The 12,655-nt window shown below is 38.7% G+C and overlaps 1 protein-coding gene across 2 annotated transcripts in view; it reads right to left on the bottom strand.

Annotated features, from left to right (window-relative positions):
* The window catches only part of nck1b (NCK adaptor protein 1b), a 74,380-nt gene that overhangs the window by 49,445 nt on the left and 12,280 nt on the right, over positions 1 to 12,655 (bottom strand). The window lies entirely within an intron of this gene.

Raw genomic sequence — 12,655 nt, 5'->3', positions numbered from 1 at the left:
AGACTTGATCCTCATGTCCCCTGTAGTTTTTTTTTCGAGTTTGAAGCAGAAGCTGATGTGAAAATTCCCAGATAACTCGACACTGGTTGTACTTTCGTACATAATGAATGAATTATGAACTCAAGTGAGAGCTCTAAACACACACACCCCTCAGACATGCTGCTCTGATCGGCTAAAATCCCACAGCTACACACCCTGCTGGACTTCTGAACTCATACAAATACCTGAAACGCTTCTAAAAAAAAAAAAAAAAAAAAAATACAAAAAAAACAACATTCTTTTACTTCAGATTTTTCCATTAATCAGTTGATCCAATGTGCTACATTTGCTTTGAAATGAAATATCCTGGCCATGCCCACCTCATGGTATACTAAAAAGTAATTGTACAAAATAATAATAATAATAATAATAATAATAATATTAAAGATAATAAATAAATACCAAAATAAGTAGAAGAACGGTTTTTCAGCTTATACCTTTAGCAGGGGTTTTGGTTTAAACATTGTATTTCTAAATGTTGAAAGTGAAAGTATGAATGAATAAATTACTGTCACATGATTCATTTAGATTTAAAAGTGCAAAAAACATTGTATTTTCAGCGTAATTATCCTCACTATTATATAATAAAGACACTGTACGCGTATACTTATCTATAGATGTAGATTTTAAGTGACTTTATTTCACATTAATTATTCCAAACTACTGTCTGTTTAATGGGACAGAAACCAAAAGCATGTGAGACTGGGGAAGTAGGCGGAGCTTCCGGGCGGGATTGGTTCATTTAGGAGAAATGTTGATTTTAGAGTTGAACATGTTAACAGGAACTGATTGATCATTAATTATTAATAGTGACACAGCATTTTTTTCTAGCAACAATCCCACAATAATAATAATAATAATAATAATAATAATGATAATATTATTATTATTATTATTAATGGTAATAGCGACCTTCCATATAACCAGACCAGGACCATATTTTTCCCTCCACAGCCCAAGTCTATGAAAAACAATCAATCTGGCAACACACACTTGCTTGCACATCCTGACAAGGTAAACTCTGATTTGCTTCTTTTCCACACCATCAGTATGCACTTCCTTTTTAACGACCGTAAAAGAACAAAATATAAATATATATAGACTGAGAGTGTTGTATTTTCCGTTACACTGCTTAACTGTTAAAAACACTATCTCGAAAAAAATACTCTCGGTCCTTACTCAAAACTAAAGTCGCTGATCATACAATGTCTAATATTGTGGGCTGTGTGAACAGCAAGAGTTCACAGATAAATGACTCAGTATTATTATGCAAAACAAACCTTATCACTTTTAAAATCTGTCTATTAATGGATTAACGACAACACAAGTTGGCGTCTCTAATAATATATACTACAGTATAATATAATCAGAGTGAGTGCGACTGTAAGACGAAAAACCTCAAAAGAGATGACACATGGCAAGCTCGACATGACAAGTTTGTTCACTAGGTAAAAATCTGTATCTTAAAAATCTTTTTTAAAACTTGTATAAAATGTATAAAAAATAACGTTATTATATAAACATGACTGCGGTAGACTTCTGTCTGGATCTTTAACTGAAAAGAAGTACTTTCCCATATTTAAGATTATACACACACACACACACACACACACACACACACACACACACACACACGTTTGATTTCAAAAATAAATACAAAGCTACAAAATATTACATGAAATAAAGAATTAAGAATTATCCAGAAGCCTTTACATAAATCAGGCTGTGACCAATAATTTCTCTCTTCTGCCCTCCTTTGAACACATGAATTATAAATCATGATAAACTGAAAAACTATGCATGACCTCTCCAGCAAACTCTAGCGCTACAAGAACTCATTTGGAAACCGATTCATCATGACGAAGGCTCCCGGAAAGCACCGGTGAACCCGGGGTGAAAAAATGACTTGGTATCACTCAAAGGCCAATGCTGCATGAGAGACGGAGCTGGTTATGTTTTCTCGTTTGCACATGATGGGAGGCTTTACACACTTTATCAAACCTAAGTCGGAGCAGCTGCTCGACACTGAAGTCTGCCTTTATGTCGGGGGAGAGAGCGAGAGAAAAAAAGAGAGAGAGAGAGAGAGAGAGAGAGAGAGAGAGAGAGAGAGAGCATCACAACTTTGGAGAGACTTCAAAATTACCAACACTCAGACCACTGATTCACTCTGTCCCTCACCTTCACACACACCTGTCTGTGAATGGCCCCGCCCCTCCACACGCATACACACAAGCTGTGCACGTGAAACGCTCGTGATGCAGGTCGCACTGTTGAGCGGTCGGTTTACCGACAGTGTTTTAGTATTGTAACAGTAACAGTGATCGGTTTTGGTCTTTGTGAGAAAAATAAAAATTGGGAAAGAGGATGTGGATCGTAAGCAGGCAGAGTCAATCCAGTGATCGGGAAAAGAACCGCCTGGCAAGTAAGGATAGCGATACTAACGTTAGATTACAGCTGGATTGTCAAGGTTAACGCAAACTTCATCAATTAAGAATCACAATCAGAGTCCGAAACAATAAGGCAAAATGGTGTCCATTCAAGTGCACAGTAAACACCAGGTAGCGTTGTTCGACTTATGAACAAGTCCGACTTACAAACGTTCTCCTGAAACGAAACTCGTTCCGACGGTATGGACTTCCCTAAGCTACTAAAATTTATCAAATAAAAAAAAATAAAAAATAAATACAGCTGGACGATGCAAGCGACAATATTAACAGTCGCGACACAAATAATAAGAGACTTTTTGTTCGAAGATATCGGCAGATAAAAATGGATGCATCTGATCCTCAGACACTTATGATAGGAAAGGCACTGAAACAGAGCACCATGCTTGATTTATCTTCTGGTGTATAATTAAGATCACAAGCTTTTCACCAAAACAAGAAACATTACATATTACTATATCAGGCCGCTTCTCTCTCTCTCTCACACACAGACACACAGACACACAGACACACACACAGACAGAAAGAAGTACTCTGGCCGTTCACCATATAAAAAGGGGGTACTGTTGCACCTCGAGTCATGGATCCATACTGAAGTGATTACGAAACCTGAGCTGTCGACCGGTGAAGCTTACCAGAAACTCGGAAGCGATTTTAATCAGGGTCGATTGCCTGAAAAACGGGACTGTGAGGCGCTCCATGTCTCTGCCTCTCTTTATCCGAATGCAGTCACTGTTACGGTCTAAATATCAGATCATATGCAAAAAACAGAGAGACAGACACAGAGAGAGAAAGAGAAAAAGAGAGACAGAGCGAGCGAGCTCTTTTATCAGACTTTTATCTGACAAACTGTAAAGGTTGCTTTAAGCGTACAGAAGCAGTAGCATAAGTGCACTTCTCACCTGAGACCACACTGTCAGTGCGGTCGTGTGCAACAACGCAAACCACATATAAAGAAGACATTCAGTCAGAGGCGGAGCTACAGGACAGGTAAAGACACCAGAGTTCTCATAGACATGAGCACTGAAAAAAAAAAAAAAAAAAAAAAAAAAAAGCCTGGACCTGTGATTAAAACTTTTTAGAAATTAGAAAAAATTTTAAGCAGTTTATGTGCATTCAAAACTCACACAAACAAAACCCTCAACAAAACTTCACCTCAAAACCCTCGTAATGACTTTTATAGAACAAGTGATTTTATTTGCTGTTTGTTTAAGGCCTTTCTGTAAACCTGCAGTGATTCAGGGCTCTCCTTAAATTGGTGCCATTTTTAAATCTTTACCAATGTGAGTAGCTAATGCATTTCACTTATTTATGTAGAGCACAAACTGGGCTTTGTGACTGATGTAAATATGTTAGATTCATGTGCAACCTTTGTGCATATGTCAAAATAGACATACTTTAGCAGAAAATCTGTGAAAACGTAGGAGAAAAAAAAAATGTTGCGGATTGTTTTGAAGACAGAACTGAGTTTATGAAGTGTTGCATGTGTGCCAATAGTGAAACAACTAAATGATAACACTCACAGACCTTTTGTTTGGGGTAACGTGACTTCTCTCACACCTATACATTCAGATTCCTCCCACAACACTGAGGCCGGGGAGAGAAACCAAAAAAATACAGCAAGCAACTTTAAAACATTATTTAAAATGCAAATTTTATGCACACTTAACACACAGCAACAATGCGTTATAGCGTATAAAAACTGAAATAAAGCTGCTCACAACATACACATTAGCCCAGGTGTAATCTGCTGGAGTCTATCGAGTGCTTTTAGATGATTTTGGTATGACATTGAAACTACTACAAAGTGGGAGTGGTTTTTCCCCCCAATCAGAAGTGGGAACTTCCAAGTTCCAAGCTTTTATCAAACACTAGCCCACGTATAAACGCACAGTGTAAAAGTAAAAGTTCCGAAGCAAGTGAGTAAGTAATAATTGGTTAGGATTTAAAAAGCGCCTGCTTCGTAGAGGTATTTTAGTCTTCAATCTTCAGGTTGATTTCTGACTTTTAAACAGAAGAGAAGAAGAGAGAGGTTCGATGGCAATAAAAAAAACTGACGGAAAAACAAACAAAAAAAAAGGGCACGTGAATAACGATGGTGGAAATTCAAAAACGCTGAGGTAAAATTCACCTGCGCATGTTGAGGATACAGGGGTATGACTAGGACAGGGAAACCAAAAAAACGCAAGTGAAAAACACACACACACACACCTGGCTTTACTAAAGTGGTATAAAATTCAGGTCAGAAGACGGCATGAACAAGAGGAAGCACCCGGGTACACCATCCTGACTACACACGTTCATTTACTCTTTCACTCCTACTCGACTTTGGGTTCATAATAGCTTATAGTTTATTCTGTGTTTTCCCTTAAGATTAATCTTATGTTCTCTTAATTCCTATATCTTATAAGTGTAGATTAACAGAATCCAGACGATTTGTGTGATTTGTTCAAGACCTGTTCTGTTTACATCATTAGTCATTGCTTTTCTGTCCATCATTACTACTGTATCTTTAGCCTGCATTCTCTCCGGCGATCTGTTTGTGGCGTTATAATGCCGGCCGGTTGTTTGGCACGCGGACATGCCGCAACATATAAGGTCAAAAACCTGGTAGACAATTATATTAATCTCAGTTAAAGACCAGGAACTGTCTGTGCTTGGGTAGAAATATTTAATCTTAGGCAGCATCTCCACAAAATAAACATTCGGTACATTTAACATGAACATCCAATATATATGATGTTCTTCTGCTAAACTGTGAGAAGACATAGGAGTGAACAAGACGAGGCTGGCGTTATGGTTTCGTTAGCATTTCAGGTAGTCCCTGACTTACGAACGAGTTCTGTTTGTAAGTCAGATTTGTTTTTGTAAAGCATACCGATCCACTTGACTAAATCTCGGTCCCCCCCCACACACTGCTATTATGTGACCAAAAACCATAATCACACTTAAGGAAATGAATCTCACACATGTCAAATGTAAGTGTTGTCTTCTGTGCCTTCTGGTGAAGGGGAACCGGAAACACCATTTTTGTCTCAGAGCTGTTTTCCACTGTATTGGACTGTAACCTCTTTTTTGTTAACATCAGGACAGCTTTATAGGACAGACATTTTCTATGGTTGTGCTTCCGGAAACCGCGGAGAATCGCGGAAACCTGTGAGACTGACTCATTTCTCCTGGACTTAAGACATTTTATACAGTCACATACACTGTGAAAATATTGTATATAATTGTAAATATTGGAATCCGGTGCACTTTAGTGTCAATTTTATGTACGAGCTAAGCTAACACGTAAGCACACTAAGCTACTTCTGCGATTTTGTTCGCATCTATGAATGTTCGTAGAACCTCGTAGTTCGTATCTGCAATAGTTCTGCAACTGCAATCAAGTTGTAACTTGAATGTTTCTAAGCCGAGGACTACATGTAATTAAGCTTCTCTTGCGTTTCTGTTGGCATTAGAAAAATAAAAATTTTATTTATAGGTTTTTTTTCCCAAATCTTAAATTACATAGATTTTTCTACTAATTTTGTTTTTTTTAAAGGCTAAACACACCAAAGGAAGACAGAGTTAAAGGGAGACAAAATTTCACTTTGGCGACCCCTAATGGGAGCAGCCTAAAGATGATAAGAAAAAGAACAGGTACTTTATTATTAAATCCTACAGTATTTGATATTAAAGCTGTAAACATCACCATATGGTAAATCCATCCTCAAAAACGCTACATAGAACAGCGAGAGCTTGATAAAAATCAGCAAGATCCAGTGACTCTAATTTCTTAACAGACATACGTTAACCGGCCTCTTGTCAGGTGTTCAATAAAATCTGTGGGGGTAAAGTGTATCCAGTAATTTATCTTTTTATCGGTGTCCTGACTGCCATGCAAATTGTCTCCTTGTGAATCACATGAACGCAAGAGCTCTGTTGGTGGCGTTTAGTTGAGTGTTGTAGCTGAACTTTAATCAATAATCTCTCACGCTGATAGAACTGTTAGCATTAAATCACTGGGGAGCAGGTCATGTTTTGTGTTCCACAGTGTAGCTCAAACACTGTTAGAGAGTCGTTCCCATTGTTGTCTGTGACTGCAAAATGTCTGGCATTTGTAGAGCATAAAGCGAAGGAAAGGTTGATGTTAATGAAACAGGTCTCATTCAGAATTGAAAAAAGCCTGCGCACTAATAAAAAACAGCAAATTGAATATAACAATGTCTTTTTTTTTCTTTTCTTTTAGCATGCATGGCTCATTCTCTCTCTCTCTCTCACACACACACAAACACACAGTGCACACTTCCTGTTGAATCTAGGGCTGCAGCTACTCTACACTACATTGCATCATGCAGGTGTCCTGGTGTGTATCGTTACGCAGAAACTCCGGCAGTCTTTCAGTTTCACACTTGCATCCTGAAAACCCCCAGAAACACCAGGTCATATATATTAAACTGTGACATTTCAGAAATTTCACATTTCAGCTAGTGGAATAGTAATAACGTGAACACTTCTTTTTGTTCCCTAAAATGTCCCTTTTAAACTATTTAAATACAGCGCATTCATCTCTAAACATGAACATCCACCAAAACCACACCCCCCAAGTGGCCTCCTAAATGGCGCAACAGAAAAGAGTTCACCAAACCAGACTTAGCAAGTTTTATTCCTGAATCCGAGAATTCAAAAGAGTGTCCCTCTTGTGGCGTCCACTGGTGGTGGTGTCTCAGAGGAGGAACGTATTAGCCGGCTCTGGTTTTAAGCCATCGTGCAGTAGAGGACAGCTGGATGGTTTTTGCGTTGATTAAATCAAAACAGAAAAAAAAAAAAAAACAGACTATTTAGCGAGGCAGGAACTTTGCGGTCTTTAATTTCTTACTGGACTTGATAACAGCACAGTTGAAACAAGTAAGACCGTTATTTGTAATTAGGGAAGTTAATGATTAACCATTAAACATTTAACCGATTAACAATGTTTCGCATAATATTTCTCCAGTGCACACATTGTTTAAAGTTTTTCTGCTTCATTACTTTGCTTCACATGACTAATTTTGATTATTGATTGTTAACATGATCGACTATCGGTTGAGGAAAAGGTGCAAAATCTTTATCCCACTTGTGAGGAACGAATCAACAAAAACTTTTAGCGATATTTGTCTAACTTGTAAATGTTCTCCTTTTCTATGTCAAAACGTTATTCTTTAAACATTTGCACACTTTATATCTAAACATCTTTTAAAATTGACTTATTTCTTTCCTTTTTAACGCCGTGCCAGGTTCTACGGCTACATACAAGACGCGAGTCGGTTTTTGTTATTCAATATTAAAACTAGATAAGATGTTTAGAATTTAATTTTTTATAAGAACTTTAAAACTAAATTTGGATGTACTTGTTTAAATTTAGTGTCAACAGAATAAAACAAGTTTCTCACAAGAGTAAATGAATTACAGTTAAATAAAATATGTTTGATGGACAGAAGGGTTAAAATGTACTTATTTACATTTATACTTAATAATTTGGAGCCTCCATTAATCCTATTCTTAATTATCTTCTTAAAGGAGATGACCAGGTATTTTAAAGTTTTAATTTTAGTGTTAATATAAGAGATTCTTCAGGATCAGGATGCTCTGTAGACTACAGTTCTGCTTTTAACATGGTCATCCCCAACAAACCCCACCGTCTATGCTTAGCCTGCACCCTACACCCTGTGACTAGCTTTTAAACTTTTGGACTGGCAGGCCCCAATCAGTCAGGGTTGGAACTCGAACCTCAGCCAACATCATCACAAAAACAGACTCTCCAACAGAGATGTGTCCCCAGCCCTATCATCTACACCCTCTTCGCCCACGTCTGCGTCGCCTTTCACAAGGTCATCATCCTGAAATTTTGCAGACGACAGCGCAGTGATAGGACTACTGTTGAGAACAAAGCAGGCTATAAGACGGAGGTGGCCAGTCTACTGACATGGTGTGAGGAGAACCATCAGCGATGACCTCACTTGGACACTTAACACCACGAAGTTGGTTAAGAGAGCTCAGCAGCGGCTGTACTTTCTTAGGAGGCTGAGAAAGTTTGATATGTCTCCTAACGTCCTCTCGGTCTTCTACAGCTGCACTATTGAAAGCATTCTGACCAACTGCATCCCCGTGTGGTACGGCAGTACTACTGTTACGGATTGCAAACGCCTGCAGGGAGTGGTGAAGACTGCTGAAAAGGACTTCGCTTCCATTCCTGCAGAGCATTTATTGTAACAGAGTCCAGAGGCGAACTGCCTCCTCCATCCTTAAGGACCACACCCGTCCCGAGCACAGACTTTTCTCACTTCTTCCCCTCAAGACCAGAGGAACAGAAGTGGGAAATGAAGGACTTCAAGGGCAAAGATCTCCTCCTTTCCCCACTGCCATCAGGCTGCTAAACAGCTGACAGGAGTGTACAATCATGGTCAATTGTATCAGTGTCTGTCGATACAATGATCTTTGAACAATAATTTGCACACCCACTGCCGACTTTTTCCCCCACACACTTTGAGGAATTCGCACACTCCGTGGACTGGTTACAGTATATATTTTTTCGTGGCATTCATTGGGGATAGCAAAGATAAAATTCCATTGTCCGGGAAGGGGGGGGACACAGTTTTTACCAGGGTTTGGTGACACAGTCATGCTCGTGAAATGAAGGAGGCTAATGAACTTTGATTCATTAAATGTTTAGTGACAATCCAGTGTTTGTCCTCCAGTCCACGTCACAAATTTGACGCGTCCCTCGTTCCTTGTATTGCTGCAGAAATAGATATAGTGCTAAGTTGCTACAACACTCCATGGCATATTTCTTTGATAAATGATGTTTTAATGTGAAAGTAGACACACTCTGATGCTTAGCATGAGTCGAGGCCTGTTTTCCAGCTTGTTGCTCCAAAATCAGAAGAAAGGCAAGTTTGGCGTAGTGCAGATGACCATGATCTTGCTGGTCACCAAGGTGTAAGGAAGCATTAAAAAATATATATATTTTTAAGTCTGATGTGGCTAGGTACGGTCAGTCCTGTCATGTATGTCAAATTGCAGGGAAAACCCAACCAGATTATTCCCCCTGCTCCACTTTAAGCTATCCCTAGTATAGAAAAGCCCTTTGAGATGATTTTATTAGATAGTTTTGGTTCCCCTTCTTCACTAAATCGGGTATCTGCTAAACCCCGATGGTCCTGCTACTAGACATCCTGAAGCCATACCTCTGCTTAGCATAAACTTTCGATGTGGTGAACATAGTCGTGAACAGGATGTTCATTCTTAAAGGAGGGGGTGTTACAATATTAAGTTTATATTTCTACTCTGTTTTGTTTGTCTCTTCTGGTTGTGGGTTGGGGTGTGTTCCTTAATGTTTTAGGCCGCACCCACTGTAACTGGTTGCCAATCTGTTGGCTGCTGACCTGCTTTACCCTTATCGATCCCACCTCCTGCCTGATGATTTGTTAACCACGAGACCCAGAGGCCTTGACAGGCCCTTCAGACTACAGCGCTGCAGACCGTGCCTTAACTATCTGTTTATACTGAGATTTGCTGTGCGTGTCCATTTTTGTGACTACGCTTTTATTTCCGCCTTGTGTTGTTGATTGGCATTTGACAGATTTTTCACCGTGTATTGCTTGTTTCGACCGTATTTGCTCATTTTCGGTTTTGTTTGCTAGTTTTTTGTAAATACATCTTGTATAAATAGATATATTTGTATATAATTCTGTATATAGTGGCTCGGTAGGAAGTCGACGGCATTTTGTTTATACTTTGTTTTCTCCTGGTTGTGGAGAAAGAGAGTAAGGGTAGTGTGTTGTGTTTCGGTTTCTTTTCTTTTGGTGCAGCACTATATCTATTTATTTCACTTCTGGATTAGCTAGAGAAAATTTTTGTTTATTGTTTGGGACTTTTGAAGCTTTAAGCCACTTTTTTGGGGAATCCCTTTTGTTGTAAATAAACGCTAAGCATTATTGGTCTCACCCCCGTTTTTATATCATTTTTCATTTCTTTCCTGTTGCAGTACAACCTTGAAACTTATTTTTATAATTATGTTTATTATTTAAGCTTTGGTTTTATGAAAAAAATTAATTCCAATTGCTTAAAAATTAACTTAAAAACATCATATATTTTGAAAGCAGCTATTAGCCCTGAATATTAAACTTGCAAGTTTTTTTTTTCTGTATCAGTTTATATTTACCTACAGTGCAGCAAGGTCTGCTTTTTCTCAGTTTCCACTAGTTTCCACTCTAGCTATCTGACTGGCTGTAAGAGAATCTGCACCTCTCTCTCAATAAATTCGTGCAATTTTTTACCTTTGACACGAAAAAATAAACCAAAAGAATTTATAAACCCCTTAAATTACTCAGTATCTCATGAAGTTGACCTCAAACCCGAGTTATATCCAGATGTCTGCTCACACCATCCGTGCTAAAGTCAGAAGCACTCGTACATACGTGACATGCTAACCGCTGAACCGCCACGCTGCCCTGCAGCCGCGGTACAGTTTCACTCGTATCTCTAGCGTTACTACCTCGCTAGCTCGTTAAGCTCGAATGTCTCTTTTAGAGAGGCGTCCATGTTCTTACTCACTTTCTAGTGAAAGCAAGTGAGTCAGGATCCCAATTCAAGCACCTGGTGGTGTGAGGAGCTGAAGCACAAAAAGTAACCACAGCTATAACCACAGACCCTAATAATGCAAAATAAAGTACTCGAAATAAAACGGCTCGAACACCCACGACTTTAGTTGTTTTGGATGTGAAACTATTACAGGTATTCCGAATGTGAAAATACTATTAGGAGAGAAGACTATTTTTGTGTTTGTGTGTGTGCGTGCATGTTATAAAAATATGATTATTGACTAAGATACAGACTACATTTCCCATGGAAAAAGGAAATGAGAGACTTGTTAAATTCCCCATGAAGCGTCTAGCGTGCAGTGATTTGATCTGTATGATGACTGAGTTCCTGCTGAAAGTCAGAGTGACACTGTGTGTGTTGCAGAACCCAAGTGATTTACACACCAACCAATAGCATTCAGGATACAGGATACGGTCCTGACCGCAGTTAGCACACTAGATAAATACGATGAACTGGCTAAATATGGAGGATTTATCTCCGGCACAAGACGGACATGGCCAGACTAATCAGGTTCACCGATGTTGTAGAGTTAGAGACGCACCCAGAGGTGGGACGTGTATGTGGCTAAGGGAGCATCTGATTGAACAGATAGAGAACGAGTACTGGGTGAGTCAGCAAAAAAAAACACTCTTCTCATCTGAGCTTATATTAAACTCTCTTATTAAATAGAAGATTTTTTAAAAGGAATAAACCAGAAACAAAGGAAATAAACCAATATGGAGGGCGAAAAACTAAATAATAAATCAGAAACAAAAGAATAAACCAAAAAATGAAGGAATAAACCAAAGGCAAATAAATGAATCAAAATGGAGGGTGAAAAACAAATAAATAAATAAACAAACGGAGAAAAAAAAAACTCCAGGACAATAAATAAATATTTGGATTGCAAGCATAATTCATTGCGGAAGCACAATTGTAATGAAAAGCATTCAAAGAAAGAAATACTGGAAACTCGGATGATTCTTTCCACCACCCAAAAATATTCCTATAAAAATTATTAATACAAAATATAAAGTAAAAATAAAACAAATTAATCGTGACAGGTGTAAGACGAGAGAGAGGAGAGGCGGAGGAGGGGTTATCATGTAGGACAACTTTCTCTCCCTCTCACACACACAGAATAACTGCTGTATGGTTGTTGGCATCTTTTTCTTTGTGTGTGAAAGTGAACCTCTCTAATACTTTTTAGGATTTCGCTGAAGTGCGACGTGTGTCATTAAACATATTCATCTCCCGCACTGCTACAGCGTTTAACCTTTTTTCTTCACGAGCTGTTACTGCAGAACAGTTACTAAAGAACACCTACTACACTTGGACACAAAATTAAAAAAAAATGCTTTACACACACACAAACACAGTCACAATGTTATAGTACAGTAGACAGTACACATGCATGCGTGCACTGAGATTGAACATGGGATACGATTACCCACAATCCCACATCGCACACGAGAGAGAGAGAAAGGGGGAAGAACCATCGGCTCAGTTGTGATCACGTGACGCTCGGCAGATGAAGCGCGCACACGTATATCAAAACCTCGCTCGTT

Source organism: Clarias gariepinus, chromosome 4 (genome assembly GCF_024256425.1).
Source record: "Clarias gariepinus isolate MV-2021 ecotype Netherlands chromosome 4, CGAR_prim_01v2, whole genome shotgun sequence".
In the NCBI taxonomy this organism is placed as follows: domain Eukaryota; kingdom Metazoa; phylum Chordata; class Actinopteri; order Siluriformes; family Clariidae; genus Clarias; species Clarias gariepinus.
The sequence above is the reverse complement of the archived record's forward strand: the minus strand, read 5'-3'. Positions and strand labels throughout refer to the sequence as shown.